Below are 21,717 nucleotides of genomic sequence, written 5' to 3' on the forward strand. Positions count from 1 at the left end.
TCCCACGCAAACATCTCCCCCCCTCCCCCTCATGCACGCCGTGGCCGATTCGCTTCTCCACGCCCACAGCTCCGGTGATCCAGCCCCTCACGCCGAGCGTCCGTCGTCACGCCGTCGTCCTGCAAAACCCAAAAACCCAGAAATCATTCCATCCAAACAGCCCAATCGGATCTTGCCGTTGTCACGCCGTGGTCCTGCAAAACCAAAAACCCAACAGGTCGTGTCGTTCGTCCCCCTCAACTCCGATCGTCCCCTCGTCACGCCGTCGTCCTGCAAAACCGAAGAAGCCACAAATCTTTTCCTCCAAACAGCCCAATCGGTCACTGAAGGTAACCCATTGAGTTGTTCCTATTTTTTTTTTGGGTTTGTGGAGAATGATTTTGGGCGTTTTGCAGATGTATTGATGGTCTGATTTAGTGTGAAGAAAGATTGACTTTATAGTGTGAAGATTTCGGCCAACAGCTCGTCAACAATGGAGAAGATTGGAAGTGAGCTCGTTGACGATGATGCGAGTGGCTGTGTACTGTCTATGGAAAGTTCACCGGCGAAGTCTACCTCTGCGTGTACGAAATGCCTGTGCGGAATTGAATCACCAGTGATGACTTCTCGCATGCAGAAAAATTTTGGTAGAAGATTTATTGGATGCGGTAAATACAAGGTGCGAATTTAGGGATTTAAAAATTAGGAGTTTTCGATTTCTTGCTTTCTTCGTTTCTCCGTTTGTTTGAATTTTGTACATTGATTGTTGGTTTGTATTTGTGGGAATTTTGTACAGTGATTGTCGGTTTGAATTTTGTACAGTGGGATTGTTGGTTTGAATTTTATTTCTCCGTTTGTTTAAATAGTATTTGGAGGAATTAAGCATTGAAGTCAATTCAAAAATGTTGAATGAATTGACTTCATAATTCTGATTGTTGTTGTGAAGACGTTTAACTTTTAAACTCCATTTTATTTTGCTCCCCAAAATCTCAAAATCAAGTCCAGCCGAACCCATTTAATCATAGCAGTACGTAGAGCTATCAAAACAAATAGTAGCCCCAGTCAAATATTTACATATAAAAATGAAAGGTGAGTAAATAAAAAACGACTGGGAAGTTTCGTTGCCATTATTAAAAATGGAGTTTAAAAGTTAAACATCTTGACAACAAAATAATAAATTATTAACTTACCCAAGACTGCAGAATTATGAAGGCAACAACAATCAAAATTGCTGAACGAGAATGTTCAACAAATTGACGATAATGCTTAATTCCTCCAAATGCTCAATTATTGCTATTGCCTGTGCTCAATAAATGCTATTTACTTTTGGAAATGGAGTGCTAAAATAGTTCATGCAGAACTCCATTGTTTGAGGAGACATTAATTTTTTTTTTTTTTTTTGTAAGGATCATCATTCATTAATCAAGTAAAAAATATATATATTTTACCAAATTGGTTTGTGGTCATTAATCCTACGTCATAATTTCACATCCTAAATGTTATTAGTTGAGGTGACATGTTCCATGTTTTTTAGTTCTGTGGCCGTGAGGAGAAAAAAGAATAGAATATCCACAATTGTATGAGTGGCACTCATCAAATGTGAACCTATTGGAATATTTATTTGGGTGAGAATTTATATTGAACTTATCTATATATTTAAATTAAGTAATATAAACTATGAAGAACCCATTGTTTGTATATTTACATGAAGTAATATAAACTATGAAGAACCCATTATCTGTATATTTAAATGAAGTAATATAAACTATAAACTTTAAACTATTTAAAAAGATAAATTATTAGTAGATGACTTTGAAGAACCCATTGTTTTTCAGTTAGCACTAAATTACATTACACTATGTTTGTGAATTGGTTAGTAATTCTCATTTACCAAATATGCAGAGTGAAGGTGATCGTGGTTGTGATTATTTTATGTGGGTTGACGAAGAAGCTATGCTCCCTGTGTCACAGTTCAATGCCCAAATAGCTGATCAGAAGAAAGGTTTTGAAACTGAACTGGCAAAGTTGACGTTGCAGATTGCCGCTAAAAAGTGCAAAAACAGTAGCATCGAAAAGTTAATAAATCACATCTCAAATTCAACAACAATTTTAAAAGTCACATCACGATGACTCTAAAAAAAGTTATATCATTACTCACTTATTAGAGTAATTTCCACGAGATTTCTTCGGCTCAAAATAAATCTTTGAGTACTAATTGGGAGCACGCGTCGTACGCCCACGCACGACAGTGCAAAATTTTTTTTTTTTTTTTTTTTAAATAAAAAAAATCTTTTTGCAGGCGGCGTGTCTGTTTATCTTTACCCTAAATCTTTATTCTTCTTAAATTACACTTTAAAATCGCAATCTAGTACTGGTACATGCAAGTGCCGTGCACTTTACTATTTCTCCATTGACGAAGGAATAGTACGGCAACCGCCATAATCAATGGACAACAACTTTCTTCAGTGGTTCACGCGTTTCCTACTGATTAATGCGGTCAAGGGGGATGGCATGCATGTAAGAAAGGGACAACGAACCTATCCATTTTAAATTTTGACCATAATTTTGTACTTTTGGTTTTTGCTAGAGGTATTTATATGTGGTGTTGTTATATAGTTTGAATTATATCAAGACATAAATAAAAAATTGTATAATTAAAATCAAACTTGATTAATTTATTTAAACAGTAATTCCTCTCAAATTTGGCATGAACCATTTAAATACGGCATAACTTATTTCTTTTCTTTCTTATTTATTTATTTTTTTCATTATTATCATTATTTATATTTTTCGCTATTCTTTTCTAAGACATTTTTGTAAAAGATTTTCGAAATTAAAGTGTAATTTGTAGCCATTGAAAAGAAGCGTGACAATTGGATGATGAATAGTTAAATGGGAAGCTAAAGAAATCTTCTTAAGCTCAAATATTCAAATGACAATAATATGGGTTAGCAGTAAAGAAAAAATTGTTAAATGGTGCACTAAAAATAAACTAAAATTATATGAGACTACTACAATCAAAACGGGGAGAAAAATTTTCAATTGGATTAAAGGGAGAATGTGATCATTTTTTTCTCGACTACCAAACAGTTCTTGCTACATACAAACATAAAAAAGAACTAAAAAAGCTACTATGATACATAATCATGGATCATAGTAGTTTAACATTACAAAATATACATTCTTAATTGTAGCTTTTACAAAGCAGTATTAGCGCGGGTAGAGCTCAGTAATTGAAACCTCATTTACTGAGGCTTGGACGGAGTTTTCTTTAGATCTTTCATTTGACTCTGTAACCCAAGTGCTTTGCTCCCATCGGGATGCTGCCTCTGAGTCAACGCTACTATGGGAAAAAAAAAATGCAAGTTGTGAGGGTACTGGAAGAGGGATGGAGTAGTTATTAAGCATGAGAACCACTTAAGCAATGGTTGGTCTGTCAACTACATTTTCTTGAACACATGGTAATTAACCCAATGTGGATGCATTTCATAATTTCAGTTGTCGAGCCTACCCTTATTGTTGGATCCACAATATTTGAACCAGTCCCCTTTCTCCAGTTTTTCCATGTTTACATGCAGTATATCATTTAGATGGGCAAACACAATATTAGACAAAAAGTTCTATTACATAAGTATTATAATTCCTATGTGATAATTTACTAGTGTCAAAGTTATATGACAAGGGAATTGCATTCATGTATTATTGTACTTACATAGCTTAGAAGATCCTCCATATTCTCCCCATTTCGGAAGCAATTGTTCTTTTGTCCACTCACCATTTCCAACACTAATACACCTAAACTAAAGACATCAGACTTTATAGAGAATTTTCCTTCCATTGCATATTCTGGAGCCATATATCTGCTGCATGTCAACATCAATAATATTAGTTTAATTTGGATATAATCACAGTGCTTTCCATACTTCTCTTCAAAATTGTTAGTTTCCCTTGATTTTAGGAACAAGTAAAAAATTGTTGTTAGAACTTTGATGTTGTTTCTTTTGTACAAAGCAAACATTAGCTCTCCCCAAATAAAAAAGAATAATTACTAGGTTCCAACAATTCTACTTTATTTCCTTGAGTTTGATCCAATAACAACAATCTTGCCATGCCAAAATCAGAATTTTCGGATTCATTTTTGCATCTAAAAGAATATTGCTAGCCTTAAGATCACGATGAATAATACGAAGTCGAAAATCTTCATGAAGGTAAAGAATCCCTCTAACAATGCCTCATATCTTGTAGCACATTTCTCAATCAAAATGTAAATGTTTAATTGGATCTGCAAATCCGAGTAAGTATATGATCCAATGAAGTAAAATATGTGGAGGTGTATTCAACCTAAAAGTTATTCTGAATACAATATCAAATAAAAAGTAAAGTTCAAACATACCAAAAAGGAAGTGATCAAGGCTTGTATTCGGTACAAACTCATATGTTAGTAGTCTTTCACTTCCTTCCCAGCAGAAACCAAGTAGCATCACTAGATTACGATGTTGAAGTTTAGCCACTAATACGACCACATTTTTAAATTCTAAATCTCCTTGTCCAGAATTCTTAGAAAGTCTTTTACAGCTATAACTTGTCCATCTAAGAACTTACCCTGTTAACATATAATGATGAATTGCATGTAGACATAAGGGATTTGAAATTATCATGACAGATATATGCATGGTAAACTTCTCCATTCCATATAAACAGCACTAAATCCTCCTTGGCCGAGCTTATTTTCTTGAGAAAAGTTATCCGTTGCAACTCTAATGGTGCCAAAGTCATATTGCAAGGATTCTATGCCTCGAATTTCATCAACAACTTTGCATAGGCACAAGTCAACATTCAGATGAATAGATTTGGTTCGTAATTATTTGAGAGTAAGACAATTTAAAATACGTGCATGCAACAACATCGGGATTTTTAATACTAATGTTTGAAATAAAGGTTTTTTTTTTTTTTTTTCAAATACCAATTATGGACACATGCATGTAGTATTGCTTATTAATGTAAAAATTTTCACTATGTTACCGGAAGTCAGTCTAGCTAAAACAAGGCTTGTACAAGCAATTACAATTAGTGATTATTGGTTCTAACTACTAACCACAACTACTTAAGGCGGTTATTGAATTATAATAAGCGGTTATTAAAACTAATTACCAGGAGTTGACAACTGCTTTTTATATACGAGCTTTTGGGCATTCTTTATGCCTCTTTTTTGAATTTATTTTAAATAACTTTTTTTTTTTAAATAATAAAGTTGTGCATAATATATATATATATATATATATATATATATATATAGACGATTAATAGTTTTATTATAACCACCTACAAATGCAGTTATGCAGTAGTGATTATAAACGGTTAGCAATTATTGGGCGGTTATTAGCACATTTAAGGAATTAAATATTCACCTCAAATGTTTTCTTTTTCTTTGTTTATTGTTTTTTTTTTCCCCCTCTGATTAAGTGATGGCAATAATATAATAAAGAAAAGAATGAAAAATAATTTTTAAAAGTAAGCAAAAAAATATCACCTAGCTAACTTAGATAGAGTAGAAGTCTATTTGTATTCAACATGATTCTTCTATAAATAGGAGTATGTTATATTGTAAATATTACTCAGAGAAATAAGAGTTTAATGCAACCTTAGGGCTTGATCTCGTGGATATAGGTCAATCTCTGTATCACTATCTTATTATTTTCGCATTATGAATTCTTTCATGATAACGTCAGGTCATGTGGTATTAGAGCACGAAAACCTCAGGAATTTAAGAGGATAAGTTGAAGAAATTCGTGGGCCTAACTTATCTCATAAAACCGGTTCTATAAGAGAGAATTGATCACTCCTTATAAACATGTCCAAGATATTGTCCACAAGCAATGTAGGATTATTCCTCAACACCCTCCTTCACATGCCCAAGATATTGTCCACAAGTAATGTAGGATTATTCCTCAACACCCTCATTTAAGTGCAGGCTAGTATTTTTCCTGGTCTTTATTACGGGGTAAGAAGTGTGGGCCTCAAGTGTGGCCTCATTTGTCCTGTGGTAGGCTCACATGGTTCGGTTTATGACCTAAGCTAGATCAAGCCCTAAGGCTGCTCTTATTTCTCTAAGTAATATTTACAATATAAAATGCTCCTATTTATAGGAGAATCATGTTGAATACAAATAGACTTCTACTCTATCTAGGTTAGTTAGGTAATAATCTTTAACTATTCACCTGTAACTCAGTGATAGTCTTCAAGTGTGACTTAGTGATATTCTTCAACTGTAAGTCAGTAATAGTCTTATACTGTGACTATTATTTTTGAACTCCACGATATAACATTAATGAATTGAAAAACATACTAGGTTAACATATAATTCAGTATTTCATGTAAAGTTTATCAATTTATTTTAATAACAAGCTAATTTATTATTTTGTTCACGAGCATTATGCATTATTTTGATCCCCTCTAACTATTATTTTATTTGCAATGTTTTCCTAAAATTTTCATTTTTACAATGTCTACCCCCAATCTACCATTTGAGTTGTATATACCTTAAGAAAAAGTTCAGATTTTTTTTTTTTTGCTTTTCTGTTTGTTTCTAATTTTTTTTTCTTTATTTTTCCGGTTAAACGGAAAAATACGTACTTAAATATTAAACTTTTTGCTTTGACAAATAATTGAAAAATTAATTAACCGACTCTTTGCTTTGTTTTGCCAAAAAAAGGGACAGGTAATCCAAAAAAGAAGAAGAAGAAAGAACAACGGAATTAATTATTGCATCAAGAATCAACACAATGTGCTTGAAAAAAAAAAAAAAATCAACATTATGTTTCCCATACGAGAAAAAAAAAAAAAAAAAAAAAAAAAAAAAAAAAAGAATCAACATCATGAACATGTCTTAGTAATAGCATGTTTTGTATTTTTTTGTATTTTTTTTTTTTTTTTGTATAGTTTGTCAATATTGTAGGTGTCGCAGACTCACATGTGCGGAGGCCTAACACCCCACATGCTAATTGCTAAAGTATTTTAAGTCTATTTGTAACCTCGCTGGAGTTCTTTGGGCTTTTCTATTAGGTAGATACTTTTATCACTCATAAATACAATGTGGAAATTTGCGTCCGATTGTTGTGACGGCTAATGTCCGCTAGTCAATTATCACCGCTGAAAGGTCAAAATTACTTCTCTAAAAAAAAAAAAAAAAAAAAAAAAAGTCAAAACTACTCCCATTGACTAAGTTATATTTTACTCCTCCCAAAATATTGATACCCCATATGCATTATCACTGTTACATTAAACACTTTTTTTTAAAAAAATATTTTTAAAGTTATTAATAAATAAATTAAAATATATATAAAAGATAATCATTTGAAAAAAAAAAGAGAGCTAATATGAAAGGGAAACCCATTTTTGATGGTTTTAGTTTTTTTTTTTTCTTAATTTTTTCAAATGGTAATTTTTTTAATAAATTTAACCATTTAACGTGCATGGAGGGCTCACATCCGACTCAAGAAAATAATATTTTAGTTATTTTGTTCAACTATATGGTTAAAAACACTTTACATTCGGCTTAACAAAGTAACCAATCATTTGTTGAGTAGCTATGGTGCCCAATAAAAATGCCTTAATATTTTCTAAAAAAAAAAAAAAATGGACAAGTCACCAGAGACATGTAAAAAACATGAAAGCAAACATTTTTCTATATTTTATGGGACATTGCAACTGTGTTATATTTTAGGATTGAAAATTAAAATTTATAAAAGAAAAAAGCTCCTTTATTTTTGCCCAAAAAAACGATAAAATTGTATAGTATTAATTAATATTAATAATTTAATTATCTTCCAAATGCTCGAACAGGTAGAGTCTAACCATATATAGAATTGGCAACAGCAGCCATTAGAGACTCTTGTTTTGTCAACTTGCATGCGTGTGAAACAGGGAGACCCCTTCCTCCTGTAGTGGCCGGGACATCATTGACCATGGGATTGCATGTTTTGTATTTTTGAATTATGCATGCGTTCCTTTTTATTTTAGAGATATGATGGAAATCCGGTCAAATGTATTTTGACTCGTCTAATTTGTAGTCTGCATGGATAAAACAATTTGGACGGGGGGCAGCCAAATCAGCTTGTCCTCAACCACTTCAGTCTCCATCTCATATTACTATTCAAAGCATGAAAATAAGACTTTAGAAATGTTTGTGAGAGAATATTTGAATTCCGGCGAGAATGAGTTTAGATATGTGTTTCCTTTGCTTCTCTCGCCGTTTTGAGTGTGAGTTTTCGGGATGATCGAGTCATTTGTTTGATTAATTTTTCTTCTCTTTTTTTTTTTTTTTTTTTTCTTTTCTTTTAAATTATTTCTGCATTATTTTAATTTGTTTTAAATCTATTGTTAAGGAGCTCACCCTATTTTTATTTTTAGGATCATCCACTCCTTTCCTTCGGATTTGGAGTGATAAAAGATCCTACCCTGTAATCATTTTTTTAGGGTAAAGTCTACATACTCCCTCAAACTACTACCCAATTAACATTGTTTCCCTCAAACTTTCAATTGCGACAATGTACCCTCAAAACTACCAAAATATTGTCAATATCTCCCTCCCCCCCACCCCCCACCCCCCCACACCAAGCTAGCAAAAAGATCAAAATGCTCCTATTTATTTATCAATATGACAAAAATACCCCTAAAATTCAAAAAAAAAAAAAAAATTTAAACGAAAATTTTAATTTTTTTAAAAAATTATTTTAATTTTTAAACGATTTTTTTTAAACCAAAATTTTTATTTAAAAAAAAATCAATTTTTATTTTTTTAGATTTTTTTTAAATATGTTTTAAAAAACGAAAATTTTATTTTTTTTAAACAAAAATATTTTAATTTTTTTTAAAACGGAAATTTTTATTTAAAAATTATAAATAAAACATTCTTTTTTTAAAAAAAAAAAACCAAAAAACAAACGAAAAATTTTCAAATAAAAAGATTTTTTTTTTTTTTTTTTTAATTTTAGGTTTTTCCAGAAATTTTAGTATTTTTTTTTTTTTTAAAATTACTAAAGGTAGTTTCGTTAATGAGAGGGACATTGACAATGTTTTGATAGTTTGTGGGGTACATTGTCGCAATTTAAAGTTTGGGGAGTAACATTGACAATTGAGTGGTAGTTTGAAGGGGGTATGTGAACTTTCCCCTTTTTTTTATTCAATTAGAAAAAAAAATTTGAATTCAAAAAAAACATGCAGTTTTGAGTTTTCCAACATTTTTTTAAACACTGAATATATTATATAAATATTAATAAGATTTTCTAGGCGTTTATTTTCTAGCGTATTAGAAGTGCCGAGTTTTGTCTTTTGTGAAACGCCAACAAATTTCTTGGCATTTGCATTAAACATAAGAAAATTCTGAAAATAATAATAATAATTTATTATTAAAACTCACTCAAACGCCATTAGATATGATGGCCTCTTCCGAAGAGATCCAAGATTCGAATCTCTAGTGTCCCAACCCAACCCATCCCAATCCAACCCAAGAGGAAAATGGGCTCCAAGAGCAAGTAGTAAGAGGCTGAAGAGCAGATCCGGCTGCTAATTAGGGTAGGGTATCGGTAAATTTGTGTTAGTAGACCTATTTTCACCTACCGAACCGACAAAATTGGTTAATTAACCGACTTTATACCTATATATATTAATGTCAACAATTTTGATTAATTTGGTAAAGTTGATTAATTGTCACTCAGTTAAGTCAAAAGTTAGTTAAATTGGTTAACTTTAATGAGCCAAATCTATTTTTATGAGCTGAGTCCCAAATGGGTTGTTTTTATTTTTTGGCTCAAATGGTTTTTTTTTAGGGTTAAATAAGTGTTTATTTGACATGTTTACAAACATCCTTAACATAATTATTATCTTAGATGATTATAAATTGTCACTAATATGGATAAAATTAAATAAGAAGAGATTAATATTAGTAAGACACTGCCCTACTATACTTTGGTGGTTATTTTTTTGGTTAAGTTCAGTTCGGTTACCGATATCTGTATAAATTTTTATTTCGACTACCAATAACCGAAAGTTAGTAAAGTCTGCAGACAGTCTACGCCGATTTGGTGACAATTGAAAGGTTGTAATCGAATATTTTACCCACCCCTGCGCCAACGAGGAATATGAGTAATGAGTGGGGAAAGAGCCATAATTGAAGACCCAACAACCGAAACCCGAAATTTCAACACCGTCACTCTAGACCCAACAACAACCGAAACCCGCAATCGAAACACCCATGACCCGACCATTCGGTTCTTCTCAAGCCATAACCGAAGTCCCCATATCAACATAACACGGACATCCCAATTTCAAACCACAATAGGCCATGATAATTCAAACCCTAAATCAGGAAAATCAAACACCAAAAACCACGAAATCCTACGATTGTAGTCAAGGGAAGAGATTACCTAACAAAACGTGTTTCCCTTTGCTTGGAAACAGAGGAAGCTCAGAGACCCAACTACAGAGCTAGCCGGAGTTGGGCTGAGGTCCACCGCTCCAGACGCTGCCCACAGCACCACGATGGTAGCTCAACCAACTTGCTCCCTGTCGCACCACTCACTGCCAGAAAACCCTCTTAACTCTCTCGGTTTCTCTCGGTTCACTCTCTCTCTCTCTCTCTTTCGGTGACTCTGAAGTACAAGCACAAAATGAGCAGTGGGGAAATTTAAAAACTTTGAAATTTTTAATTTTTAATGTAGAGAGTTAGAGAGTCTTTGGATTCATGTCATCATCTAACAATACATTGCTTACTTTCATATCTCTATGGATGATTTTGAGTCGAGAGTCTTCATGTAGATATAGAAGGCCCCTAGCGATCCCATTGAGAATGTTTGTGCGCTTAGCCCAATCTAGTATTCCACTTTTTTTTGGATCTGCATTGTAAATTTGTAATAACAGGAAGGCAAATAGTTGTCTCAGATAGGAGATTGGTGCCTTGGTATTGGGGAAGAAGAGAGAGAGAGAGAGAGAGAGAGCAAACCAAACAGGAAGGTATGAAGACTAGTGTTGGCCATGTACTCATAGACTAGAAGCTTTTCACCTACTTCCACGCAGCATCCCAACAGCCTCACTAGATGCTTGTGTTGAAGTTTGACAATTAACAACACTTCATTCTTGAACTCCTCAAGACCTTGTTTTGATTTCATTGAAAGCCTTTTAACTGCTATTTCCTTTCCATTAATCAGCATTCCCTGGAAGTTTTTCAAACTTTCTCAACCAAAGAAAATTTATCATATGGTAATGGTAGACACACATTGCTATCTGTCACAACATTAGGGTTCACTTGTAGTTCATTTCTCCTTCTAAAACCAAATTATAACAGCAATCTTTAGATGCCATTGATACTCAATTATTGCTATTTATTATTTTCAAATGCAAATTATACAATAATTTCCAAAAATGCATGTGACAAAAAAACTAGTCAGTGTTTTAACCTTGTAAACTGGTCCAAAACCACCTTCTCCAAGCTTATTTGCATCAGAAAAATTATTTGTAGCAGCCTGCATGGTACTTATATTGAAGTAATGCATTTCTCCACTGTTGTCTTGATCTCTGGCCTGGATACTTCCTATTGTATGTGAAGCTTCCCAGTTTCCTAACATACTTGCTTGGCTCATATCCCCTTCTGAGTAACAAATTAGATTTAGAATTAGTGGCAGTCTAGAAGTACAAATGAAATAGAATTAATTGGCTCGTTTCCCCTTGAGTAGCACGTAATCTACCTTCTTTTCTTTTCCTCCGGTCAAATGATGAATATGAGTACCAAAAACCCAAGAGGGCCGCAACTACGGTAATTGATGATAAAGTAATGATTACGATCTTTGTTGTATTCTTCCCTCCCCCGCCTCCTGTCTCATCATACAAGACAAGTTTAAGTTTGCTTACAATATCTTAAAACAAAGATGCATCAATTAATATAGGGATATAGCCTACACAAATAGTGACAAGTTAGACAAATCCACAAGCACCCCTTTTGCAAGTGTCATTGTTACCACTCAGTAGAAATGATGGATTCAGTATTTCATGAAGGTTCCTAGCAGTGAATGGGGAATTCCACTAAATTTGCCTGATAAATGCAAGTTCTAAATCAAACATAAGGGAGAACTTCTACTACATTCAAGTTTGCCAGCTTCAGTGAATGTTTACGGAGTTCCTTTGTCCCAATAACTCCACAATTTTGAAGACTGTCGTTATCCTTAATTGTCATATATCGTCTGTTTATTTTTCCAATTGTTAGAGATATATCCACTTCAGCGACTCCTACTACGGATAAGATCGAGATGAATTCAAAAGCTCAAGATATCAATCATGATTAAGATGCAAAACATTCATGTTCAAATCTTGGATGAGAATCTGTGTACAGCTTTTCTTATGTACTGTTTATATAAAATACAACTTGTAATCATTTCAATCTCTTGTAACTGATTTACTTATAAATACAATTGCCCTAACCAGTGTTTGGCAAGGACACAACACATTCACAACATATCCAAATTTCTTATACCAATCAGCCCCTGTCAACTGATTTTCTTAGATCTACTAAGGTCTTTATCATTTGAAGAATAAAACATTTGATTTTCTAATACTAGTACTTTATGATCAGAAGGTATTAAGATGATTATTATTTCTGTAAACTCAAGCACTGATCTAAAAGTTGGCTTACATGCTCATATTTATTAATCCAAGTTATGCAGGGGCCTTACCATTATCGGGCGGTGGCTGTGGTGCTGCAGGCACAGGTTGGGGGGATGGCGGCACAGGTGGTTTCTGAAAGAATAAGTAGTTCTCATACCTTATATTGCAGCTTGGGGCCAAAATGCGCCACCCTTGCTTCTGTTGGCAACACTGATTGGCGTCATTCATCAACTGTCCCAAACAATTGCTGCATGAAGTAGTATTGATATCTCTAGTACACTGCACCAACCCATACCTAACCTCATCAGACTCCTTACCCACAGGCCGGTTTCCTGCCTTGAACAACATATCTGTTCCTAAAGCTTCATCTATTAGTCCGTTCATTAGGGCCAGTGCTCCAAAATTAGCTTCATCAGGTGAAGTGGTATTTCCTATAGTATTCCACGCGAGCAGCTCTGGCGATGTCTGTTCCACTCCGAAGAAATTAGTATCGGAGTACCTTAACATGCATTCATCGAACCCTATGGTGGCTGTTGTATTAGATGGACACCGACTTGTGATATCTTGAGTCGCATAACTGACACAACTTTGGCAAATACTGCTGTTAACGTCACCTCGGCAGAGGAAGAGGCCGTAAATGCCATTAAAAGTATCGATCGTTGTAGAAGCTGTTGTTTTGAGAAGCTTTAGAGGATAAAGAATCCAACAGGACTGAGAGGTTTGATTGGAAAGAGGCTGGGGGTTTCTTTAGATTGATCTAGACAATAGTGGTAATTATAGGTTGGCTGGCAATTAATGGAGCTCATAAGCCAACATCCTGCAAGTAATAGAAAAAAGAAGGCTTTCTGGAAGAAAAACATTATCCCTCCCAGGCTTCAACAGAAAATGTGTCCATGAACATATTCCTAATTATGGCAGATAATCCATACAAGACAATAATCTTCTCATGTATAGGAAAACAAGTGAAATAATAATGTTATTGGAGGCAACCTTGGACTACTTGTTCAACTTAGGAAGATAACTTTTCCGTTTGTCTCACTCATAATGATATTATGGAAACCTGTACGACGCCATTGGATTTGGAAATTCAGAATGCGTCCGATGGTTGTGGCGGGCGGGCCGCTGATGTTAGCTAGTCAATTGTCATCGTTGAAACGGTCAAAACTATTCCCTTTGTCTAAAGTTACACCGGCAAGTTTGGATTTTGGATTTCAAAGTACTGGATTTTGAATGTCTAGATTTCAAATCCGTCAATTTTAAAATTCTTTATATATATATATATATGTTAAAAAAATAAAAACAAAAACCAGGGTTTCTTCCTCGGGCATCTTCCATGTAATTTCCCCCAAGCCGATGACCCAAAAAAAAAAAAATAATAAAAACAAAGAAACAAAAGAAGAAGAAGTGAAGCCATGAGAGGTAAATGGGAAGCCAAAGAGAAAAAGAGAAGATCATAGCTCTCGAGAACGAGAGTGAGATAAAAGAAAAACATTGTGGCCAAATGAAACTCAATAAAAGAAAAAACTTAGTGACCAAATGAACTCATTTAACAACCACGGTTAAATATCCTATCAAAAGCCAAAATCAGTAACCTGAAAAGTAGAGGTATGCATGCGAATGTATATGCAGTTATCTGCAAATTAAGGATATTATTTTTAGATATCCGCGTATGTATCATTTGATTCATTTTTTACTAATTACATTTATAAGGTTATTGCGATTATTATCGCTATCTGTATATTAAGTAATGGGCTTTTCTGGCATATTTTAATTTCTTGGGCCTTTTTTGGGTCTCTATTAGGGGTATATTTTAAATGATTTTAAAAATAATTTGAGCAGATTTTTAGTGTTTTAGCTTGTTTAAATTTTTTTGAAGCCTTAATGTTTTGAAAATATACATTATTTTTGCCTTTTTGCCCTAGTGTTATACATTTATACGAGAAAGGAACACATGAAATGAATAAGAGAATAAGAGATGAGAGGCGAGAGGAAGAAGATATATGTTGGCTTTGGGCTCTGATGGCGTCACAATGAACTGATAAAGTGATCAATGAGTGAAAAAAAAAAAAAAAAAAAAAAAAAAAACAATGTAAACATAAAGTATTGGCCTGAATCATTCCAACCCAAAAAAGCAAATTTGGTATTTGTAAATCACAATGTAAACCGAATATTTTGACTCTTCTAATTAATAATACATGTGGATAATTCTCACGCTTCCTTTCCACAAACATTTAGGGTCTTTTTGGTATTACATTTGAAAAATGGAGCTTTTAAGTAAAAAAAAAGCTTTTGGGTAAAAGCTTCATTTTTAAACTTTTGCCAAAAGTGCGTTTTCGCTATTTTTAGGCTTTTTAACCTTCAAAAACGCTTTGATTTGATTTGATTTTTTTTTTTTTCAAATGAGCTTTAGGGTGTTAAATGCACTTTTGGGTCCACAAACACAATTCTAAACAGACCCTTAATAATTAAGATTGTGCGCTTGGAAAAGGCAAATCCGCTTTAGGCATCGTGGCTTCTCCTCTATTCAAAGCAGGAGAAACCCCTATCCCCATGAGTCATTATAGTCTTATAGAAATATTTAAAGCATGCAAAGGGGGTCATTTCTTTGTTTTTTTCTTTTTCTTTTTCATTTTGTTTTGTTTTGTTTTTTGTTTTTTTTTTTTCTATTCAAAATATTGAAACAGAAAAGAAAAAATTACAAAAGGGTGCACAACTCAAACACAAAATAACCATAAATAAGATAAATAAATGACTCGACACATCAAGAGAACAAGAGCAGCTAGACTGGGGGTCATTTCTTTAGTTATCTTCCAATAGACACATGCTTCACCCAATTCCCCGACCAGCTAATATTGCACTAAAAAACTTTCATGAAAGAGTCACATATTTAAAACGTACAAATAATTTTTAAGGTAAAGTAGAGAAGGTAATCAGAAAAGGTTTGAATGTTTCCATTCAACATTAGATTTTTGAAGATCATGGACTTTCGAGGCTAACTAGCTCACCCTTCTCAATAAAAAAGCCTGTACAATAATCTTAAAGGCCTAAACATTGTCACTGAAAACAAGGCATTAATGGTTTTCTCAAGATTACATTTCTCGTCCTTCTCTGCCATTTTCATGCTCACTGCTCAAGCAGTCGCGCAGCCATCCTTCCTTAATCATTCCTGTTTAAACAACAGGAATGATGATTTATAATTATCATCCGTTCTATAACTCGACAGCGGCTTAATCTCTTTACAATTTATGTAAAGATCTTGCTACCATGATCCATAATTATAATAAAAAGATCTTTACACTAAAATCTATAATCAAATTGATCCACTGATTGGCCGATTCATGCTATATATGAATACTAATATATATGTTCTTAAAGATATATAATATATATTTGGCCCATCTTACTAGTGCATTTGTACTTATCAGATGTTTCTTTCTAATCATATATAGTTATGATTATATATTAGTTTGTGAATTAATTTTTGGTTTATCTGCGGAGAATTCATCTGATCTTTTCTCAAGTTATGATGGTGGGTCGGATTAGTTGAGACTAAATTAAGGAACTGCCGGAAGTATCTTATTCCAAACCAAACCTTAAATATGGCTTGGTCAATATCGTGTTATTCCTACTTTTTGTCATCTTTACAATTTAGATTTTTTGTTTTTGTTTTTGTTTTTTGTTTTAAGGAGATCTGTTCAATCGGGCAGCTCCCTGTAAGATCCTGTCTCGACTCCATTTGTCCAGACCGGTGCTCAGGCAGTCTAAGTGAATAGGACTTGCACATGTCCGAATACGAACAAATGGGGTTTAAACATGCTCTCACATAACAAATGATGCAAACTTATCACCCCATTTGGTGATTTTTTTTTTTTTTTTTATTATTATTATCAATAAAGAATCATAGACAAAACATTTCATTTAAAGATAGGTATATTGTTGCAAGTGGGTTAAAGCTACTACTAATTAACCTAGCTAATACCCGTTTCATATTTTCAATTGATCTAATTAGTAGTAATCTCACATTCATTATATAAGACTACTACGACCAAAACGGGCTGAAAATTTTCAATTGGATTAAAGGACAACGTGATCAAAGAGATTTTTTTCTACAGAATCATGGACCAAAGAAGTTTAACATTTCAAAATTAATTGTAGCTTCAACGAAGCACTAGCTAGCACGGGTAGACCTCAATAATTGAAGCCTCAATTGCTAAGACTTGGGCAGATCAGTTGCCTTTAGATATTTCATTTGACTCTGTAATCAGTGTGCTTTGCTCCCATTGAGATGTTGTCTTTGAGTCGATGTTACTGTGTATAAAAAGTGCAGGCTGCGAGGGTACTGGAAGATCAGTGAGGAGTAGTTATTAAGATTGAGAACCACTGAATCCATGGTTGGTCTATCAGCTACATTTTCTTGAATACATAGTAACCCAATATGGAATTATGGATGCTTCTCATAATTTCAATTTATGAGCCTAGCCTTATTGTTGGATCCACAATATTTGTAGTGGTGATCTGTCCAGTTTTTCCATGCCTATAATATATGATTTTGATGGGCAAATTAAACACAACATTAGACATAAAGTTCTATTATAAATATGATATTCCCTATGTGTTAATTTGCTGCGTCACAGAAATAGGTAAAGGGAAATGTTTCCAAGTATGATTGTACTTACATAGCTTAGAAGATCCTCCACATTCTCTCCATTTCGGAAGCAATTGTTCTTCTGTCCACTCATTATTTCCAATATTAAATACCAAAACTGAAGACATTAGACTTTGTAGAGAATTTTCCATACATTGCATACTCTTGAGCCATATATCCACTGCATGTCAACATTAATAATATTAGTTTAATTTGGATATGGTAATAGAGCTTTCCATACTTAGCTTCAAAATTGCTACTTTCCCTCTGTTTTTCGAAATGAGTTAAATAATAGGTAGAAAGTAAACATCAGCTCTTCCTTACTACGATACTTACTGGGTTCCAACAATTCTACTTGTATTTCCTTGAGTTTGATTCAATAAAAATAGGTTTTTCATGCTAAAATCTGAAATTTTTAGATTCATTTCTACATATAAAAGAATGTTGCTAGCCTGAAGATCACAATGAATAATACGAAGTCGAGAATCTTTACGAAGGTAGAGAATCCCTCAAGCAATGCCTCTTATGATCTTGTAGCGCCTTCCCCAATCTAAATGTGCATGCTTGATTGGATGTACAAGTCCAAGAAACTATATGATTCAATGAAGTAAATTAAATTCAAGGAGGTGCACTGAAATAAGATATATTATGAATACAATATGCGATAAAAAATTAAAAAATTAAAATTAAAATTAAAAAAAAGGAAAAAGAAATGGTCAACCATATTGAAAAGGAAGTGATCAAGGATTGCATATATTTGGCATGAATTCATATATTAAAAGACTTTCGCCATTGAAGACTTGTTTTGTCAATTGTCATCGTGCATGCCTGTGAAACAAGGAGATCCTTCCACACGTATGACCCCACACTATTTTGATTGTACGTAGTCATAAAAATGCTGTCTCTAGAGAAAGTAACCATGAATTTAAGAAAAAGGTTTTATTAGTGGCCAGGTTTCATGGCCGACCGGAATTTAGTTAAGCTTTTAGGTACCTACTCGGAAACTTATGAGAAACTTCTGTTAAATTATTATTTATTTAAAAAGCTTAACATTATAGCAAGATGTAAATTTAATTATTTAATCATGATAATTTTAATACTCCCCCTCACGTATGGGTTCAAACTCACTTTTAATAGGTGGTAGCCCATATGTAGAATATTTAATTTAAATGGATGATTTTTTTTTTTTTTTTCGACTTGAAAAGAAGTTTCATAAGTTCCATCCCAACTACTACATTGTCATCTAGCCCTATGATTGTTTTCAATAACAATCAAATCAATGAATATGTTACCAATCAAGGAAATTTCCTATTTGAGAACTTTTGCTTTCATGGCTAATTAGCTCTTTCTTTGTGTTTGTGTATTCAAGAAATTCAATTAGCTATCAGAGCAGCAGATACAAAAGTTGATTCCAGGTGTCTGGAACCCCAGCAACACACCAATGAGTGCAGTCCATGCCCTTGAATCCATTGTAAGAGGAAGGATGTGCATCTTTTCTTAGTTGTGAGAGTTTTGTTATATCAAGCAGATGAACAGGTTTCCTTAATCTGCTTAACACATCTTTCAGTACTACCAATGCTGCTTGTGGCAAACCACCTGGGAATGTTGACCCGCTTATTGGCTCTGTCTCCTTTGAGCAGTTTGTCACTTCTGGCTCGCCCCAATCAGTCCCATTGTAATGAGAAGGAGAAATTCCTTGAAAAATGACTCTAGTTTTTGTCGGATCCACATCTGCATCAACCCAGTTGGCCCAGGTAGTCAAACCTTTGCGAAAAGCAACCATCCTATCCATGTCCTTGACAATCTTGTTCTCATCTTCAACATAGTCCCATGGTTGCTTAGGTCCTCTACGATACCACCAAAGCCAAGTGTTGAAAACCAGAACATCCATCTCTTTCCATAGGGCGCCATTCTTCAGAGAATCAAGCTTTAGAACTCGACCAACTTGTTCTTCTTCGATGTCTACCAAGTAGTGAGAATTAAACAGAATAACTGAAACTCCATAGTCCAGGAAGGTGGTGGTAGAAATTGACACATTTATCTGCTCTATGACTTTGGAATCAGGCACATCAGCATGAAGCAAGCATAGTAGAGATTGCCACTGGTTGAGAGTAACGGAGTCCCCTATAAACATGATCTTCTTCCCCCTAAGCCTCTGTAGAAAATCTTGACCATCAAATCTGGGCAAATCACATTCATTTGGCTGCCATCTATACTTGAGGTAGAGTTTATCAGGGCGGCCGTACTTTTGGCAGTCAAACTCCTTGCGGATGTGAGGGCATGTGAGAGAGTCATAGAGAGGGTAAGAATCATCCTTCACCCAAGTTCCTTCATACAAGTTGCAGTGACGTTTTCTCCACTTCACATTGCTTCTTCTATTCTTTGCTAAACAAAGAGGTACTGTGTAAATCACCAAGAAGGTAACAAGGATGGAACAACACCTCTGAGTTCCAAACCCCATCTTTGTTTCTGCAGAGAGAGAGAGAGAGACTGAGGGCACAGGGGAGAGAGTCAGAGATTAACACTTCCCTTCACGTGTGGGTTCAAACTCCCATTTAATAGGTGGGGTCAAACATGTGGAATATTTAATTTAAACGGGGGTGAATTGACGAAGTCAATGTTCGATCTTAGGACATTTGGCTCTGATATGTTAAATTACCACTTATCCTAAAAGCTTAAAATAATAGGAATGGGTAAATTTAATTATTTAATCAAAACTTTAACATCTTCGCATCTATTACCTTGAAACTAATTAAAGTAGTCTCAATCACTTCATCTTCTGGTTGAACACCTACACTTGTGTTGAGTAAAATGGCTTTAGATCTAAACAACCACATATATATTTGGATTGTGAAAGACATTATAGATTCATAGTTCACATTGTTAGAAGGCTTCTTTATATATTTTCATGAAGATAATTCATAAATTCGCAGTTTTGATCATCATAATATAAAGGAAAAAATGCAATTAATTCTTATGGTTTACTTGATTTGCAATAAGTTATTTGTGTTAACCAAATGTACTCTCAGAGATCCATGAGGTATGCACAATATATATATATATGCCATGCTGTCAAATTCCGTCAAAACGTGACAGTTTCTTTTGGTGTACTACGTCCGAACCAATAAAATCATGTCACATAACTTATAATAAAAAATATATATAAACAAATAATATAAAAATGAAAAAAAATAGTATTGATGTGACATATGTCACAATGTGATTATTAGTACTGATATGCCTCATTAACAGATTCTGTCAACTTTTTTACCAACATGGCCCATTTGTTTTTATTTTTTTATTCTTGCTTATCCTATGGAGTCTTGTTTAATCAAGTTTTAAACATCGATGAGTTATTTGTCAAAACCTAAAACCACAAAGACTAATTTTACATTTTTTTCGCAGAAAGAAAAACTCAATAGCCAAATTAGCCTAGTAGACGGGAGAGCTAAATCGTCATAAATGGTTTTGCTACCAAAATTTGGATGACATGAGGGGTGTGGTTTGAAGCAAGGCTGCCAGTACGGTGATTGTAATCTGTAAGTTTTGCTACCAAACAAACAAATATGTTCACATTTATATCTCATGCACGCCATTTCAAACTCTTCATGAATAAATAGTTCATAGTATTATCCTACTGGATAATTAATACTTTTTTTTTTTTACATGTCTGTATAAGAGAGAGAGGGGGATTCAAACGAGTGACCTTCACTTCATTAGACGTAGTCCCAGCCGATTAAACTACCTCTTGGGAACCACTAGATAATTAATACTAGTCAACCCAATTAGGACGGAAATTAGTCCTTCCGGCCAGTCCCCACCTAAAGCTAAAGATAATAAAGTCAGCCGCATTGAAAAGAAAAAAGAGCAAGAGAAAAAAAGAAAAAGAAAAAAGAGAAAAGAAAAAAGAAAAAAAGAAAAAAGAAAAAAGGAAAGCGTTACTTACTTGTCACGTTAACCACACATTCTTTGTCCCCTTTATATCCACCAACTAAACCTCCACTTTTCCTGTAACTTCTCCCAGAAAATCAGAGAAAATTTTCCTTTTCCAATAAAGAGAGAGAAAGAAAACGTTCAGATGCACGAGCATGAGGGGCAAGGTTGGTGGCCGGAGGTAGTACATGGAGTCAGCGTTGAACGGAGGGGTGCAGTGAAATAGGGGCTGGATTTTGTTTGGATACAATATTAAATCATTAATTTGTAATTTTAAAAATTTAAATAGATATAAAGAATTAATTTAATGATTTAGTTAATGAAAAATACTAAAAGATACTAACTCTTTTATTAACATAGGCGTACTAAATTGATATGTAGCTCATTCATTGATACTCGTTACATTTCTCATAATTAATTATTTTGTTCTTCTCTAATGAATGAGCTATATATTACTTTATTAAGTGTCTGTTAATAAAAGATAGAGTTAGTGCTCCAAACATTTC

At 33.8% G+C, this 21,717-nt stretch overlaps 1 protein-coding gene and 2 pseudogenes across 1 annotated transcript in view; 1 reads left to right on the plus strand and 2 right to left on the minus strand.

Annotated features, from left to right (window-relative positions):
• LOC132171936 (cysteine-rich receptor-like protein kinase 10) overlaps positions 1–21,717 on the plus strand; it is a 99,495-nt gene that overhangs the window by 35,389 nt on the left and 42,389 nt on the right. The gene's annotated exons all lie outside the window — the stretch shown is intronic.
• LOC132170030 (cysteine-rich receptor-like protein kinase 10) lies at positions 30–13,552 on the minus strand (annotated as a pseudogene).
• Positions 18,663–19,739, minus strand: LOC132172865 (protein trichome birefringence-like 38 pseudogene; annotated as a pseudogene).

The sequence above is a fragment of the Corylus avellana genome, chromosome 1 (genome assembly GCF_965113065.1).
Source record: "Corylus avellana chromosome 1, dhCorAvel1.hap1.2, whole genome shotgun sequence".
Classification (NCBI taxonomy): Eukaryota; Viridiplantae; Streptophyta; class Magnoliopsida; order Fagales; family Betulaceae; genus Corylus; species Corylus avellana.